The 17,874-nt window shown below is 46.0% G+C and overlaps 1 protein-coding gene across 3 annotated transcripts in view; it reads right to left on the bottom strand.

Moving 5' to 3' along the window:
• LOC116359631 (tumor protein p53-inducible protein 11-like) overlaps positions 1-5,061 on the bottom strand; it is an 89,739-nt gene extending 84,678 nt beyond the window's left edge. For 2 of the 3 annotated variants that reach the window (XM_031812663.1, XM_031812661.1), the window contains exon 1: positions 4,951-5,061. The gene's annotated coding sequence lies outside the window, so the exon portion shown is untranslated. The remainder of the gene's footprint in view (positions 1-4,950) is intronic. The other variant, XM_031812662.1, reaches the window with a different exon arrangement.
• Between the last annotated feature and the right edge of the window lie 12,813 nt (positions 5,062-17,874).

The raw sequence follows: 17,874 nt of genomic DNA, 5'->3' as shown, positions 1-17,874 counted from the left end.
CAATAAGCATTTTTCTACGGCTGGCCATGCTTTCCACCTGGCTACTCCTACCCCGGACAACAGCACTGCACCCCCAACAGCAACTCGCCCAAGCCTTCCCCATTTCTCCTTCTCCCAAATCCATTCAGCTGATGTTCTGAAAGAGCTGCAAAATCTGGACCCCTACAAATCAGCCGGGCTAGACAATCTGGACCCTTTCTTCCTAAAATTATCTGCCGAAATTGTTGCCACCCCTATTACTAGCCTGTTCAACCTCTCTTTCGTGTCGTCTGAGATTCCCAAAGATTGGAAAGCAGCTGCGGTCATCCCCCTCTTCAAAGGGGGGGACACTCTTGACCCAAACTGCTACAGACCTATATCTATCCTACCGTGCCTTTCTAAGGTCTTCGAAAGCCAAGTCAACAAACAGATTACCGACCATTTCGAATCTCACCATACCTTCTCTGCTATGCAATCCGGTTTCAGAGCTGGTCATGGGTGCACCTCAGCCACGCTCAAGGTCCTAAACGATATCTTAACCGCCATCGATAAGAAACATTACTGTGCAGCCGTATTCATTGATCTGGCCAAGGCTTTCGACTCTGTCAATCACCATATCCTCATCGGCAGACTCGACAGCCTTGGTTTCTCAAATGATTGCCTCGCCTGGTTCACCAACTACTTCTCTGATAGAGTTCAGTGTGTCAAATCGGAGGGTCTGCTGTCCGGACCTCTGGCAGTCTCTATGGGGGTGCCACAGGGTTCAATTCTTGGACCGACTCTCTTCTCTGTATACATCAATGAGGTCGCTCTTGCTGCTGGTGAGTCCCTGATCCACCTCTACGCAGACGACACCATTCTGTATACTTCCGGCCCTTCTTTGGACACTGTGTTAACAACCCTCCAGGCAAGCTTCAATGCCATACAACTCTCCTTCCGTGGCCTCCAATTGCTCTTAAATACAAGTAAAACTAAATGCATGCTCTTCAACCGATCGCTACCTGCACCTACCCGCCTGTCCAACATCACTACTCTGGACGGCTCTGACTTAGAATACGTGGACAACTACAAATACTTAGGTGTCTGGTTAGACTGTAAACTCTCCTTCCAGACCCATATCAAACATCTCCAATCCAAAGTTAAATCTAGAATTGGCTTCCTATTTCGCAACAAAGCATCCTTCACTCATGCTGCCAAACATACCCTTGTAAAACTGACCATCCTACCAATCCTCGACTTTGGCGATGTCATTTACAAAATAGCCTCCAATACCCTACTCAACAAATTGGATGCAGTCTATCACAGTGCAATCCGTTTTATCACCAAAGCCCCATATACTACCCACCATTGCGACCTGTACGCTCTCGTTGGCTGGCCCTCGCTTCATACTCGTCGCCAAACCCACTGGCTCCATGTCATCTACAAGACCCTGCTAGGTAAAGTCCCCCCTTATCTCAGCTCGCTGGTCACCATAGCATCTCCCACCTGTAGCACACGCTCCAGCAGGTATATCTCTCTAGTCACCCCCAAAACCAATTCTTTCTTTGGCCGCCTCTCCTTCCAGTTCTCTGCTGCCAATGACTGGAACGAACTACAAAAATCTCTGAAACTGGAAACACTTATCTCCCTCACTAGCTTTAAGCACCAACTGTCAGAGCAGCTCACAGATTACTGCACCTGTACATAGCCCACCTATAATTTAGCCCAAACAACTACCTCTTTCCCAACTGTATTTAATTTTAATTTATTTATTTATTTTGCTCCTTTGCACCCCATTATTTTTTATTTCTACTTTGCACATTCTTCCATTGCAAAACTACCATTCCAGTATTTTACTTGCTATATTGTATTTACTTTGCCATCATGGCCTTTTTTGCCTTTACCTCCCTTCTCACCTCACATTGTATATAGACTTGTTTATACTGCATTATTGACTGTATGTTTGTTTTTACTCCATGTGTAACTCTGTGTCGTTTTATCTGTCGAACTGCTTTGCTTTATCTTGGCCAGGTCGCAATTGTAAATGAGAACTTGTTCTCAACTTGCCTACCTGGTTAAATAAAGGTAAATAAATAAATAAATAAATAAATAAATATAGTGCACTACTATAGACCAGAGAGGCAAAACTCCCTTCACTACCAGGCTAAAAGGAGAGGCAAAACTCCCTTCACTACCAGGCTAAAAGGAGAGGCAAAACTCCCTTCACTACCAGGCTAAAAGGAGAGGCAAAACTCCCTTCACTACCAGGCTAAAAGGAGAGGCAAAACTCCCTTCACTACCAGGCTAAAAGGAGAGGCAAAACTCCCTTCACTACCAGGCTAAAAGGAGAGGCAAAACTCCCTTCACTACCAGGCTAAAAGGAGAGGCAAAACTCCCTTCACTACCAGGCTAAAAGGAGAGGCAAAACTCCCTTCACTAACAGGCTAAAAGGAGAGGCAAAACTCCCTTCACTAACAGGCTAAAAGGAGAGGTAAAACTCCCTACCTGACTAAAAGGAGAGGCAAAACTCCCTTCACTACCAGGCGAAAAGGAGAGGTAAAACTCCCTACCCGACTAAAAGGAGAGGCAAAACTCCCTTCACTACCAGGCTAAAAGGAGAGGCAAAACTCCCTACCTGACTAAAAGGAGAGGCAAAACTCCCTTCACTACCAGGCTAAAAGGAGAGGCAAAACTCCCTTCACTACCAGGCTAAAAGGAGAGGCAAAACTCCCTTCACTACCAGGCTAAAAGGAGAGGCAAAACTCCCTTCACTACCAGGCTAAAAGGAGAGGCAAAACTCCCTTCACTACCAGGCTAAAAGGAGAGGTAAAACTCCCTACCCGACTAAAAGGAGAGGCAAAACTCCCTTCACTACCAGGCTAAAAGGAGAGGTAAAACTCCCTACCCGACTAAAAGGAGAGGCAAAACTCCCTTCACTACCAGGCTAAAAGGAGAGGTAAAACTCCCTACCCGACTAAAAGGAGAGGCAAAACTCCCTTCACTACCAGGCTAAAAGGAGAGGCAAAACTCCCTTCACTACCAGGCTAAAAGGAGAGGCAAAACTCCCTTCACTACCAGGCTAAAAGGAGAGTCAAAACTCCCTTCACTACCAGGCTAAAAGGAGAGGCCAAACTCCCTACCCGACTAAAAGGAGAGGCCAAACTCCCTACCCGACTAAAAGGAGAGGCCAAACTCCCTACCCGACTAAAAGGAGAGGCCAAACTCCCTACCCGACTAAAAGGAGAGGCCAAACTCCCTACCCGACTAAAAGGAGAGGCCAAACTCCCTACCCGACTAAAAGGAGAGGCCAAACTCCCTACCCGACTAAAAGGAGAGGCCAAACTCCCTACCCGACTAAAAGGAGAGGCCAAACTCCCTACCCGACTAAAAGGAGAGGCCAAACTCCCTACCCGACTAAAAGGAGAGGCCAAACTCCCTACCCGACTAAAAGGAGAGGCCAAACTCCCTACCCGACTAAAAGGAGAGGCCAAACTCCCTACCCGACTAAAAGGAGAGGCCAAACTCCCTACCCGACTAAAAGGAGAGGCCAAACTCCCTACCCGACTAAAAGGAGAGGCCAAACTCACTACCCGACTAAAAGGAGAGGCCAAACTCCCTACCTGACTAAAAGGAGAGGCCAAACTCCCTACCTGACTAAAAGGAGGTAAAACTCACTACCCGACTAAAAGGAGAGGCCAAACTCCCTACCCGACTAAAAGGAGAGGCCAAACTCCCTACCTGACTAAAAGGAGGTAAAACTCACCACCTGACTAAAAGGAGGTAAAACTCACCACCTGACTAAAAGGAGGTAAAACTCACCACCTGACTAAAAGGAGGTAAAACTCACTACCCGACTAAAAGGAGGTAAAACTCACCACCTGACTAAAAGGAGGTAAAACTCACCACCTGACTAAAAGGAATGCACGGATTACGGTACATACTTCTGCGTGCGAAATCCTCATCAAACGTGAACAGCAAACATTTTGAACATATAAGCAATGGTTCATTGGATCAGTCTGAAACGTTTCACATACACTGCCGCCATCTAGTGGCCAAAGTCTAAATTGCGCCTGGGCTGGAATAATAACATTATGGCCTTTCTCTTGTATTTCAAAGATGATGGTAAAAAACAAATGTCTTTGGCCAATTTCTTTGTATTTTCTTTTACCAGATCTATTATGTTTTATTCTACTAAATTAATTTAACATTTCCACAAACTTCAAAGTGTTTCCTTTCAAATGGTACCAAGAATATGCATATCCTTGCTTCAGGTCCTGAGGTACAGTCAGTTAGATTTGGGTATGTCATCTCAGGCGAAAATTGAAGAAAATAAAAGGGGGCGGATGCTTGGTTAATGTACATGACATTATGTGATGACTGTATAGTGTTAATGTATAGGCAGCTATCCAACATCATTGGATGTGGATGAGAGGAGGACGAGAAGGGGGAAGGGGATGACAAGGAGGACATACCACATTATTAACCCGGAGATATCCGCCTCCTGGCTGTTGTAAAACACGTGGGAATGAGAACAATTCAGGCTGCGTAGTCTGATGTAGTAAAGAGTAGACGCTTCTCCATAGTAAGAATTAGCCATACAATTACAAGACAACAGCAAACAAGTGTATTGCATCCTACACAAGCGGGAAAACAGTCAAATGCGGATGAAAAGCTAAATAACATGTTGAAATCAATGAAAACATCTTTGTTGATAGGTTTTCTCTGTAATATTTAGGAGGATTTGATATATATTTACGAGTTGTTCAATGCGTAAACGCAATCATTTAGTCCATGTCGCCCAGTCTGTATGAAAGTTAAGTCATGTGTGTAAAAACACAACATTGTTTACATAAATCGTCAGTCCACTTCACTTCGTGTCTATAAATGAAACCTTGTAACGTTTCATAAAATAACATACTCACAATAACACCACGAACACTTATTCTATTTTTTTTTAAAGTAGTAATCGTAGTTGTTTTTCGAGCGCCTTACCTTGTAGACAAGGAACTTTCCTTCCAATAGTTTACAGATCCAAGGCAGTATGTCTCTCGCAGAGCGCCACGCTGACTACAGTCCAAACAGAACCCAACACATTTACCGTAAAGGTATGACAACCGGATTGCGCGGCGCAAAGGTATGTACCGTAATCCGTGGACTACACAACGCCAAGGAATAATTATTGATTGACAGGTTGAATTAATGCCATATTTCATGAATCCATGTCGTCCATTTGAGTTTTTAATCTGAATATATACAGTTATAATACAGAAGTAATAGTACAGGTATATGCAATATAGAGCTTACTTTACATAAAAATATATTGACAACCTTGCTATGACATATCTAGTATTATAGCTAGTTTTTTTCAGTTCGCTGCAGCTAGCCACGGGAAAGAGCTGCAGCTAGCCACGGGAAAGAGCTGCAACTAGCCACGGGAAAGAGCTGTAGCTAGCCACGGGAAAGAGCTGCAGCTAGCCACGGGAAAGAGCTGCAACAAACACTCAAACTGGGCCGTTTTATCTCAATCTCTTCATTCAAAGACTCAATCATGGACACTTACTGACAGTTGTGGCTGCTTTGTGTCTGCCTTTGTGCTGTGGTCTGTGCCCAATAATGCTGTGTTGTCATATGTTGCTGCCTTGCTATGTTGTTGTCTTGGGTCTCTCTTTATGTAATGTTGTCTCTCTTGTCCTGATGTGTGTTTTTATCCCAGCCCCGGTCCCGCAGGAGGCCTTTTACCTTTTTGGTGGGCCGTAATTGTAAATAATAATTTGTTCTCAACTGACTTGCCTTGTTAAATAAAGATTAAATAAATCAAATAGCTTGTGGGGGAAAATTGATGTTGAGAAAGGGTAATGAAGGGAAGGTAGAAATGTATACATACACATATACATCCACACACACATACATACATCCATCCATCCATCCCACAGATACAATATAGATATAGACAATAGGCAAAATACACAATATAGACAAGATACAATATAGACAATAGGTCAAATATACTATATAGATAGACAATATAAACAATATAGACAATAGATATAATATACGATATACACTACCAGTAAAACGTTTTTAAACACCTACCACATTGTAAGATAATAGTGAAGACATCAAAACTATGAAATAACACATATGGAATCATGTAGTAACCAAAAAAAAAAGTGTTAAACAAATATATATATTTTATATTCTTCAAAGTAGCCACCCTTTGCCTTGATGACAACTTTGCACACTCTCAGCATTCTCTCAACATTCTCTCAACCAGCTTCACCTGGAATGCTTTTCCAACAGTCTGGAAGGAGTTCCCACATATGCTGAGAACTTGTTGGCTGCTTTTTCAACTCATTCCAAACCATCTCAATTGGGTCGAGGTCGGGGGATTGTGGAGGCCAGATCATCTGATGCAGCACTCCATCACTCTCCTTCTTGGTCAAATAGCCCTTACACAGCCTGGAGGTGTGTAAGGGCACTAAAACAAATGATAGTCCCACCAAGCCCAAACCAGATGGGATGGCGTATCGCTGCAGAATGCTGTGGTAGCCATGCTGGTTAAGTGTACCTTGAATTCTGTAGACTGTCTCATCGTCGCTGGTGATTAGGCCTACCACCGTCATGCCGTCAGCAAACTTGATGATGTTGTTGGAGTCGTCGTGGGTACACAGGGAGTACAGGAGGGGACTAAGCACATACCCCTGTCAGCGATGCCTACCCTCCCCACCCGGGGCCAGCCTAGCAGGAAGTCTAGCATCGAGTTGCAGAGGGAGGTGTCCAGCCCCAGGGTCTCAAGCTTGGTGATGAGCTTGGAGGGGACTATGGTGTTGAACACACTGTAGTTAATGAACAGCATTCTCACATAGGTATTTTCCTCTCATCTAGGTGGGTGAGGGCAGTGTGGAGTTGCAACTGAGATTGCGTAGTCAATGGATCTGATGGGGCGGTATGCAAATCGGAGTGGGTCTGGGATGATGGAGTTGATGTGTGCCATAGCCAGCCTTCCAAAGCACTTCCTGATTACAGATTGTGAGTGCTGCTGTAGTCGTTGTGGCAGGAAGCCCTTAAAGAGCTCTTGGGAACAGGAATGAGGGTGGTCAGCTTGAAGACATGGGGATTAACAGACTGGGACAAGGACAGGTTGAAAAAATGACCATGAATATGCCTGCCAGCTGTTTTCTTCACGTGCTCTGAAAATGCGCCATGGGATACCGTCCGGCCTTGTGAGTGTTGACCTGATTAAAGCCTTACGGCCCCGCGGCCTTGTGAGTGTTGACCTGATTAAAGCCTTACGACACGTTGGCCTCGGAGAGTGAGATCACCCAGTCCCCTGGCTCGGGCCGGGGGCCCTCATGCACGGTTCTGTGTTTTTTGTCAAAGTGTGCATAAAATTAGTCTGGTAGAGAGGCCTTTTGGTAGATGACGGCTGGGTCTTCCTTTGAATTCCGTAATGGACTCTAGTCCCTGCCACATGGGTCGGGCATCAGAGCCTGTGTAATAGGATTGCACCCTTGTTCCTATACGGTCCTTTTGCTTGTTTGATGGCTCTGCGGAGGACGTAGAGACACTTTTTGTACCTGTTCGTATCTTCAGCCGTAGCCTCTGGGTTAGCTGCGATAGCCCTGTAGCGTAGCCTCTGGGTTAGCTGCGATAGCCCTGTGTGTAGTAGCAGTCCTGTAGCGTAGCCTCTGGGTTAGCTGCGATAGCCCTGTGTGCAGTAGCAGTCCTGTAGCGTAGCCTCTGGGTTAGCTGCGATAGCCCTGTGTGTAGTAGCAGTCCTGTAGCGTAGCCTCTTGGTTAGCTGCAATAGCCCTGTGTGCAGTAGCAGTCCTGTAGCGTAGCCTCTGGGTTACCTGCGATAGCCCTGTGTGTAGTAGCAGTCCTGTAGCGTAGCCTCTGGGTTAGCTGCGACAGCCCTGTGTGCAGTAGCAATCCTGTAGCGTAGCCTCTGGGTTAGCTGCGATAGCCCTGTGCGCAGTAGCAGTCCTGTAGCGTAGCCTCTGGGTTAGCTGCGATAGCCCTGTGTGCAGTAGCAGTCCTGTAGCGTAGCCTCTGGGTTAGCTGCGATAGCCCTGTGCGCAGTAGCAGTCCTGTAGCATAGCCTCCGATTCAGAGGACCATTTCTCTACGGATCATGTCACGGGTACTTCTTCTTTGAGCTTTTGCTTGTAGACAGGAAGCAGGAGACAGGGTCATGATCTAACTTGCCCAATGGGAGACGAGATAGATGGGTAGATGGATAGACGGATAGACAGACAGACTATAATGTATCCAAGAGGATGAAGTGGCAAATATAAGCAGTCGAATAGATATTGGACAGAATACAAGTGTGGGTGAAGTAAATCTATCTGCTTAATTTGTCCAGCTGCATCTTTACACATCACAATAATTCTACACATGTAATTTACCAGCACTCTCCCCGTGGATGAGTTCTGACAAGCAGAGACTCGTGTCTGTTTTTTTTATTGTGTGTGTGTGTGTCTTCTAGGAGATGTACTGTGATGTGAGTAGCCCCTCTTAATTGCATTTGATTGTTCATCTGTGTCCCAAATGGCACCCTATTCCCTATATAGTGGTACTACTATAGACCAGAGCCCTATTTCCTACATAGTGGTACTACTATAGACCAGAGTCCTACTCCCTACATAGTGGTACTACTATAGACCAGAGCCCTATTCCCTATATAGTGGTACTACTATAGACCAGAGTCCTATTCCCTACATAGTGGTACTACTATAGACCAGAGCCCTATTCCCTATATAGTGGTACTACTATAGACCAGAGCCCTATTCCCTACATAGTGGTACTACTATAGACCAGAGCCCTATTCCCTATATAGTGGTACTACTATAGACCAGAGTCCTATTCCCTACATAGTGGTACTACTATAGACCAGAGCCCTATTCCCTATATAGGTCTGATATCCTGGTCTGATATCCTGGTCTGGGCGGATGGTTCTGATATCCTGGTCTGGGCGGATGGTTCTGATATCCTGGTCTGGACAGATGGTTCTGATATCCTGGTCTGGACAGATGGTTCTGATATCCTGGTCTGGACAGATGGTTCTGATATCCTGGTCTGGACGGATGGTTCTCCTGGTCTGGACGGATGGTTCTGATATCCTGGTCTGGACAGATGGTTCTGATATCCTGGTCTGGACAGATGGTTCTGATATCCTGGTCTGGACAGATGGTTCTGATATCCTGGTCTGGACAGATGGTTCTGATATCCTGGTCTGGACAGATGGTTCTGATATCCTGGTCTGGACAGATGGTTCTGATATCCTGGTCTGGACGGATGGTTCTGATATCCTGGTCTGGACGGATGGTTCTGATATCCTGGTCTGGACGGATGGTTCTCCTGGTCTGGACTGATGGTTCTGATCTCCTGGTCTGGACGGATGGTTCTCCTGGTCTGGACGGATGGTTCTGATCTCCTGGTCTGGACAGATGGTTTTGGTATCCTGGTCTGGACAGATGGTTCTCCTGGTCTGGACGGATGGTTTTGATATCTTGGTTCTGATATCCTGGTCTGGACGGATGGTTCTGATATCCTGGTCTGGACAGATGGTTCTCCTGGTCTGGACGGATGGTTCTCCTGGTCTGGACGGATGGTTCTGATCTCCTGGTCTGGACAGATGGTTTTGGTATCCTGGTCTGGACAGATGGTTCTCCTGGTCTGGACAGATGGTTCTCCTGGTCTGGACGGATGGTTCTGATATCTTGGTTCTGATATCCTGGTCTGGACGGATGGTTCTGATATCCTGGTCTGGACGGATGGTTCTGATATCCTGGTCTGGACCGATGGTTCTGATATCCTGGTCTGGACCGATGGTTCTGATATCCTGGTCTGGACAGATGGTTCTGATATCCTGGTCTGGACAGATGGTTCTGATATCCTGGTCTGGACAGATGGTTCTGATATCCTGGTCTGGACAGATGGTTCTGATATCCTGGTCTGGACAGATGGTTCTGATATCCTGGTCTGGACAGATGGTTCTGATATCCTGGTCTGGACAGATGGTTCTGATATCCTGGTCTGATATCCTGGTCTGGACAGATGGTTCTGATATCCTGGTCTGGATGGATGGTTCTGATATCCTGGTCTGGACAGATGGGTCTGATATCCTGGTCTGGACAGATGGTTCTGATATCCTGGTCTGGACAGATGGTTCTGATATCCTGGTCTGGACGGATGGTTCTGATATCCTGGTCTGGACGGATGGTTCTGATATCCTGGTCTGGATGGATGGTTCTGATATCCTGGTCTGGATGGATGGTTCTGATATCCTGGTCTGGACAGATGGGTCTGATATCCTGGTCTGGACAGATGGTTCTGATATCCTGGTCTGGACGGATGGTTCTGATATCCTGGTCTGGACAGATGGTTCTGATATCCTGGTCTGGACAGATGGTTCTGATATCCTGGTCTGGATGGATGGTTCTGATATCCTGGTCTGGACAGATGGGTCTGATATCCTGGTCTGGACAGATGGTTCTGATATCCTGGTCTGGACGGATGGTTCTGATATCCTGGTCTGGACAGATGGTTCTGATATCCTGGTCTGGATGGATGGTTCTGATATCCTGGTCTGGATGGATGGTTCTGATATCCTGGTCTGGACAGATGGTTCTGATATCCTGGTCTGGACAGATGGTTCTGATATCCTGGTCTGGATGGATGGTTCTGATATCCTGGTCTGGATGGATGGTTCTGATATCCTGGTCTGATATCCTGGTCTGGACGGATGGTTCTGATCTGAACAGCCAGTAGAATGCTGAGCTTTATGACCAAAGCCATTCTACTCAGAGATGTCTGGCTGACGGTAACATACACGTCTCTCTCTCTCTCTGCTTCTGTTTAAGATAAAACACAAACAAGCCAGTGGATCTTATATGAATGCTTCCTGTGACCTTTCCACCTTGAAAATGCAGTTTACCATCTCTTTTCATCTGTTTTCCTCTGAGATGGCGACAAATAGATGCTTTTTTTTTGTACTTTGTGGTCTGATGATTCTGAATCTACTGCTGGGCAAAGGCCATTTATTTGATTCAGTGTTCATCTGTTTTATTACATCTTACAAAGAAACATCTGCCGACAGTTTCACCCCAACCATTATTTTTACAGGTTACTCTACTGGGAGGCAAGAGATGGAGGGAGGGTGGGTGGGTTAAGAGATGGGGGGAGGAAGGGTTAAGAGATGGAGGGAGGCAGGGTTAAGAGATGGAGGGAGGGTGAGTTAAGAGATGGAGGGAGGGTGGGTTAAGAGATGGAGGGAGGCAGGGTTAAGAGATGGAGGGAGGGTGAGTTAAGAGATGGAGGGAGGGTGAGTTAAGAGATGGAGGGAGGGTGAGTTAAGAGATGGAGGGAGGGTGGGTTAAGAGATGGAGGGAGGGTGGGTGGGTTAAGAGATGGGGGGAGGAAGGGTTAAGAGATGGAGGGAGGCAGGGTTAAGAGATGGAGGGAGGCAGGGTTAAGAGATGGAGGGAGGGTGAGTTAAGAGATGGAGGGAGGGTGGGTTAAGAGATGGAGGGAGGGTGGGTTAAGAGATGGAGGGAGGGTGGGTTAAGAGATGGAGGGAGGGTGGGTTAAGAGATGGAGGGAGGGTGGGTTAAGAGATGGAGGGAGGGTGGGTTAAGAGATGGAGGGAGGGTGGCAGGGTTAAGAGACGGAGGGAGGGTGGCAGGGTTAAGAGATGGAGGGAGGGTGAGTTAAGAGACGGAGGGAGGGTGGGTTAAGAGATGGAGGGAGGGTGGGTTAAGAGACGGAGGGAGGGTGGGTTAAGAGACGGAGGGAGGGTGGGTTAAGAGACTGGGAGGGAGGGTTAAGAGACGGAGGGAGGGTGGGTTAAGAGACGGAGGGAGGGTGGGTTAAGAGACGGAGGGAGGGTGGGTTAAGAGACAGGGAGGGTGGGTTAAGAGACAGGGAGGGTGGGTTAAGAGACAGGGAGGGTGGGTTGAGAGACAGGGAGGAAGGGCTAAGTACATGTGTCTGTCTGTCTGTCTCTAGGAGAGAGGGCTAAGTACATGTGTCTGTCTCTAGGAGAGAGGGCTAAGTACATGTGTCTGTCTCTAGGAGAGAGGGCTAAGTACATGTGTCTGTCTCTAGGAGAGAGGGCTAAGTACATGTGTCTGTCTCTAGGAGAGAGGGCTAAGTACATGTGTCTGTCTCTAGGAGAGAGGGCTAAGTACATGTGTCTGTCTCTAGGAGAGAGGGCTAAGTACATGTGTCTGTCTCTAGGAGAGAGGGCTAAGTACATGTGTCTGTCTCTAGGAGAGAGGGCTAAGTACATGTGTCTGTCTCTAGGAGAGAGGGCTAAGTACATGTGTCTGTCTCTAGGAGAGAGGGCTAAGTACATGTGTCTGTCTCTAGGAGAGAGGGCTAAGTACATGTGTCTGTCTCTAGGAGAGAGGGCTAAGTACATGTGTCTGTCTCTAGGAGAGAGGGCTAAGTACATGTGTCTGTCTCTAGGAGAGAGGGCTAAGTACATGTGTCTGTCTCTAGGAGAGAGGGCTAAGTACATGTGTCTGTCTCTAGGAGAGAGGGCTAAGTACATGTGTCTGTCTCTAGGAGAGAGGGCTAAGTACATGTGTCTGTCTCTAGGAGAGAGGGCTAAGTACATGTGTCTGTCTCTAGGAGAGAGGGCTAAGTACATGTGTCTGTCTCTAGGAGAGAGGGCTAAGTACATGTGTCTGTCTCTAGGAGAGAGGGCTAAGTACATGTGTCTGTCTCTAGGAGAGAGGGCTAAGTACATGTGTCTGTCTCTAGGAGAGAGGGCTAAGTACATGTGTCTGTCTCTAGGAGAGAGGGCTAAGTACATGTGTCTGTCTCTAGGAGAGAGGGCTAGGTACATGTGTCTGTCTCTAGGAGAGAGGGCTAAGTACATGTGTCTGTCTCTAGGAGAGAGGGCTAAGTACATGTGTCTGTCTCTAGGAGAGAGGGCTAAGTACATGTGTCTGTCTCTAGGAGAGAGGGCTAAGTACATGTGTCTGTCTCTAGGAGAGAGGGCTAAGTACATGTGTCTGTCTCTAGGAGAGAGGGCTAAGTACATGTGTCTGTCTCTAGGAGAGAGGGCTAAGTACATGTGTCTGTCTCTAGGAGAGAGGGCTAAGTACATGTGTCTGTCTCTAGGAGAGACGGCTAAGTACATGTGTCTGTCTCTAGGAGAGAGGGCTATGTGCCTTTCAAGGCCTTGTAACTGTAGTTTTACTCTAAACCATGTTAAAAAAATACCAAATATTACTTTTTGGAATGTCCCATGTCATTTTCCTGACTTCTAGGAAGATTTTAACCCAGTTAACCCCAAACTTCCCCAACTTTCCACCATCATCTCCATCTCCCCGTGCAGCCCGAACAGAGGGTCTGGAGGCCGAACAGAGGGCCTGGAGGCCTAACAGAGGGCCTGGACGCCTAACAGAGGGGCTGGAGGCCTAACAGAGGGGCTGGAGGCCTAACAGAGGGTCTAGAGGCCTAACAGAGGGTCTGGAGGCCGAACAGAGGGCCTGGACGCCTAACAGAGGGTCTAGAGGCCTAACAGAGGGTCTAGAGGCCTAACAGAGGGTCTAGAGGCCTAACAGAGGGCCTGGACACCTAACAGAGGGCCTGGAGGCCTAACAGAGGGCCTGGAGGCCTAACAGAGGGCCTGGAGGCCTAACAGAGGGCCTGGAGGCCTAACAGAGGGCCTGGAGGCCTAACAGAGGGTATAGAGGCCTAACAGAGGGTATAGAGGCCTAACAGAGGGTATAGAGGCCTAACAGAGAGTCTGGAGGCCTAACAGAGAGTCTGGAGGCCTAACAGAGAGTCTGGAGGCCTAACAGAGAGTCTGGAGGCCTAACAGAGGCTCTGGAGGCCTAACAGAGGGTCTGGAGGCCTAACAGAGGGTCTGGAGGCCTAACAGAGGGTCTAGAGGCCTAACAGGGTCTAGAGGCCTACTAGGTCAACTAAGTTCAATCAGTAGGTCAACTATGGTCAATCAGTAGGTCAACTAAGGGCAATCAGTAGGTCAACTAAGGGCAATCAGTAGGTCAACTAAGGTCAATCAGTAGGTCAACTAAGGGCAATCAGTAGGTCAACTAAGGGCAATCAGTAGGTCAACTAAGGGCAATCAGTAGCTCAACTAATGTCAATCAGTAGGTCAACTAAGGGCAGTAGGTCAATTAAGGTCAATCAGTAGGTCAACTAAGGTCAATCAGTAGCTCAACCAAGTTCAATCAGTAGGTCAACTAAGGTGAATCAGTAGGTCAACTAAGGTCAATCAGTAGGTCAACTAAGGTCAATCAGTAGGTCAACTAATGTCAATCAGTAGGTCAACTAAGGGCAATCAGTAGGTCAACTAAGGGCAATCAGTAGGTCAACTAAGGGCAATCAGTAGGTCAACTAAGGTCAATCAGTAGGTCAACTAAGGTCAATCAGTAGGTCAACTAAGGTCAATCAGTAGGTCAACTAAGGTCATCTAAGTTCCATCATAAGTGAAAACATACATCAGATTATTCAAAAGTCTTGAAGCTGAAATCCCCCCCCCCCCTTCTGTTACACAGGTTCATTATAGGAGGATGTAACCTGTGTGTTAAAGACAAGAGACGGCTCCCTCCACTGGGTAAGGTTGTCCTTTCCTCCTGAATCCTCACCATTCTGGAATTAAACCTCCCTCTTTCTTTGGACTGACAAGTCCATTGTATTTCAGCTGTCTGTCACAGCCTGATCATTATAAATACAGGATCAACATGGCAGACTGATTGACAGGTCCAGTTGTTTGGCAGTTTCAGATTAAGATGTTCTCTGTTCCGGGAACATTTTAGTCATTTAGTATAATGTTCTTATCCAGAGTGACTCACAGTCATTGTATTGACCTAAGCTAGGCTATCACATATCACAGTCATTGTATTAAACTAAGCTAGGCTAGGCTACCACCGTCATTGTATTAAACTAAGCTAGGCTACCACAGTCATTGTATTAAACTAAGCTAGGCTACCACAGTCATTGTATTAAACTAAGCTAGGCTACCACAGTCAGCGTATTGAACTAAGCTAGGCTAGGCTACCACATATCACAGTGAGTTTAATAAACTAAGCTAGGCTACCACAGTCATTGTATTAAACTAAGCTAGGCTACCGCATATCACAGTCAGTGTACTAAGCTAGGCTATCACATATCACAGTCATTGTATTAAACTAAGCTAGGCTAGGCTACCGCATATCACAGTCATTGTATTGAACTAAGCTAGGCTAGGCTACCGCATATCACAGTCATTGTATTGAACTAAGCTAGGCTAGGCTATCACATATCACAGTCATTGTATTGAACTAAGCTAGGCTATCACAGTCATTGTATTGAACTAAGCTATGCTAGGCTACCACATATCACAGTGAGTTTAATAAACTAAGCTAGGCTAGGCTACCACATATCACAGTCAGTGTATTGAACTAAGCTAGGCTAGGCTACCACATATCACAGTGAGTTTATTAAACTAAGCTAGGCTAGGCTACCACATATCACAGTCAGTGTACGAAGCTAGGCTACCGCATATCACAGTCAGTGTATTGAACTAAGCTAGGCTAGGCTACCGCATATCACAGTCAGTGTATTGAACTAAGCTAGGCTAGGCTACCGCATAGCTAGGCTAGGCTACCACATATCAGAGTCAGTTGTATTGAACTAAGCTATGCTAGGCTACCACATATCACAGTCAGTGTATTGAACTAAGCTAGGCTAGGCTACCACAGTCATTGTATTAAACTAAGCTAGGCTACCACAGTCATTGTATTAAACTAAGCTATGCTAGGCTACCACATATCACAGTCAGTGTATTGAACTAAGCTAGGCTAGGCTACCGCATATCACAGTCAGTGTATTGAACTAAGCTACCACATATCACAGTCAGTGTATTGAACTAAGCTAGGCTACCACAGTCAGTGTATTGAACTAAGCTAGGCTAGACTACCACAGTCAGTGTATTGAACTAAGCTAGGCTAGGCTACCACAGTCAGTGTATTGAACTAAGCTAGGCTAGGCTACCACAGTCAGTGTATTGAACTAAGCTAGGCTACCACAGTCAGCCTATTGAACTAAGCTAGGCTACCACAGTCATTGTATTAAACTAAGCTAGGCTAGGCTACCACAGTCATTGTATTAAACTAAGTTAGGCTACCACAGTCATTGTATTAAACTAAGCTATGCTAGGCTACCACATATCACAGTCAGTGTATTGAACTAAGCTAGGCTACCACATATCACAGTCAGTGTATTGAATTAAGCTACCACATATCACAGTCAGTGTATTGAACTAAGCTAGGCTAGACTACCACAGTCAGTGTATTGAACTAAGCTAGGCTACCACAGTCAGTGTATTGAACTAAGCTAGGCTACCACAGTCAGCCTATTGAACTAAGCTAGGCTACCACAGTCAGCGTATTGAACTAAGCTAGGCTACCACAGTCATTGTATTAAACTAAGCTAGGCTAGGCTACCACAGTCATTGTATTAAACTAAGCTAGGCTACCACAGTCATTGTATTAAACTAAGCTAGGCTACCACAGTCATTGTATTAAACTAAGCTAGGCTACCACATATCAGTAATTATATTAAACTAAGCTAGGTAACCACATATCACAGTCATTGTATTAAACTAAGCTAGGCTAGGCTACCACAGTCAGTGTATTGAACTAAGCTAGGCTACCACATATCACAGTCATTGTATTAAACTAAGCTAGGCTACCACAGTCAGCGTATTGAACTAAGCTAGGCTAGGCTACCACATATCACAGTGAGTTTAATAAACTAAGCTAGGCTACCACAGTCATTGTATTAAACTAAGCTAGGCTACCGCATATCACAGTCAGTGTACTAAGCTAGGCTATCACATATCACAGTCATTGTATTAAACTAAGCTAGGCTAGGCTACCGCATATCACAGTCATTGTATTGAACTAAGCTAGGCTAGGCTACCGCATATCACAGTCATTGTATTGAACTAAGCTAGGCTAGGCTATCACATATCACAGTCATTGTATTGAACTAAGCTAGGCTATCACAGTCATTGTATTGAACTAAGCTATGCTAGGCTACCACATATCACAGTGAGTTTAATAAACTAAGCTAGGCTAGGCTACCACATATCACAGTCAGTGTATTGAACTAAGCTAGGCTAGGCTACCACATATCACAGTGAGTTTATTAAACTAAGCTAGGCTAGGCTACCACATATCACAGTCAGTGTACGAAGCTAGGCTACCGCATATCACAGTCAGTGTATTGAACTAAGCTAGGCTAGGCTACCGCATATCACAGTCAGTGTATTGAACTAAGCTAGGCTAGGCTACCGCATAGCTAGGCTAGGCTACCACATATCAGAGTCAGTTGTATTGAACTAAGCTATGCTAGGCTACCACATATCACAGTCAGTGTATTGAACTAAGCTAGGCTAGGCTACCACAGTCATTGTATTAAACTAAGCTAGGCTACCACAGTCATTGTATTAAACTAAGCTATGCTAGGCTACCACATATCACAGTCAGTGTATTGAACTAAGCTAGGCTAGGCTACCGCATATCACAGTCAGTGTATTGAACTAAGCTACCACATATCACAGTCAGTGTATTGAACTAAGCTAGGCTACCACAGTCAGTGTATTGAACTAAGCTAGGCTAGACTACCACAGTCAGTGTATTGAACTAAGCTAGGCTAGGCTACCACAGTCAGTGTATTGAACTAAGCTAGGCTAGGCTACCACAGTCAGTGTATTGAACTAAGCTAGGCTACCACAGTCAGCCTATTGAACTAAGCTAGGCTACCACAGTCATTGTATTAAACTAAGCTAGGCTAGGCTACCACAGTCATTGTATTAAACTAAGTTAGGCTACCACAGTCATTGTATTAAACTAAGCTATGCTAGGCTACCACATATCACAGTCAGTGTAT

The sequence above is a fragment of the Oncorhynchus kisutch genome, unplaced genomic scaffold, assembly GCF_002021735.2.
Source record: "Oncorhynchus kisutch isolate 150728-3 unplaced genomic scaffold, Okis_V2 Okis03b-Okis08b_hom, whole genome shotgun sequence".
Taxonomy (NCBI): Eukaryota; Metazoa; Chordata; class Actinopteri; order Salmoniformes; family Salmonidae; genus Oncorhynchus; species Oncorhynchus kisutch.
The sequence above is the reverse complement of the archived record's forward strand: the minus strand, read 5'-3'. Positions and strand labels throughout refer to the sequence as shown.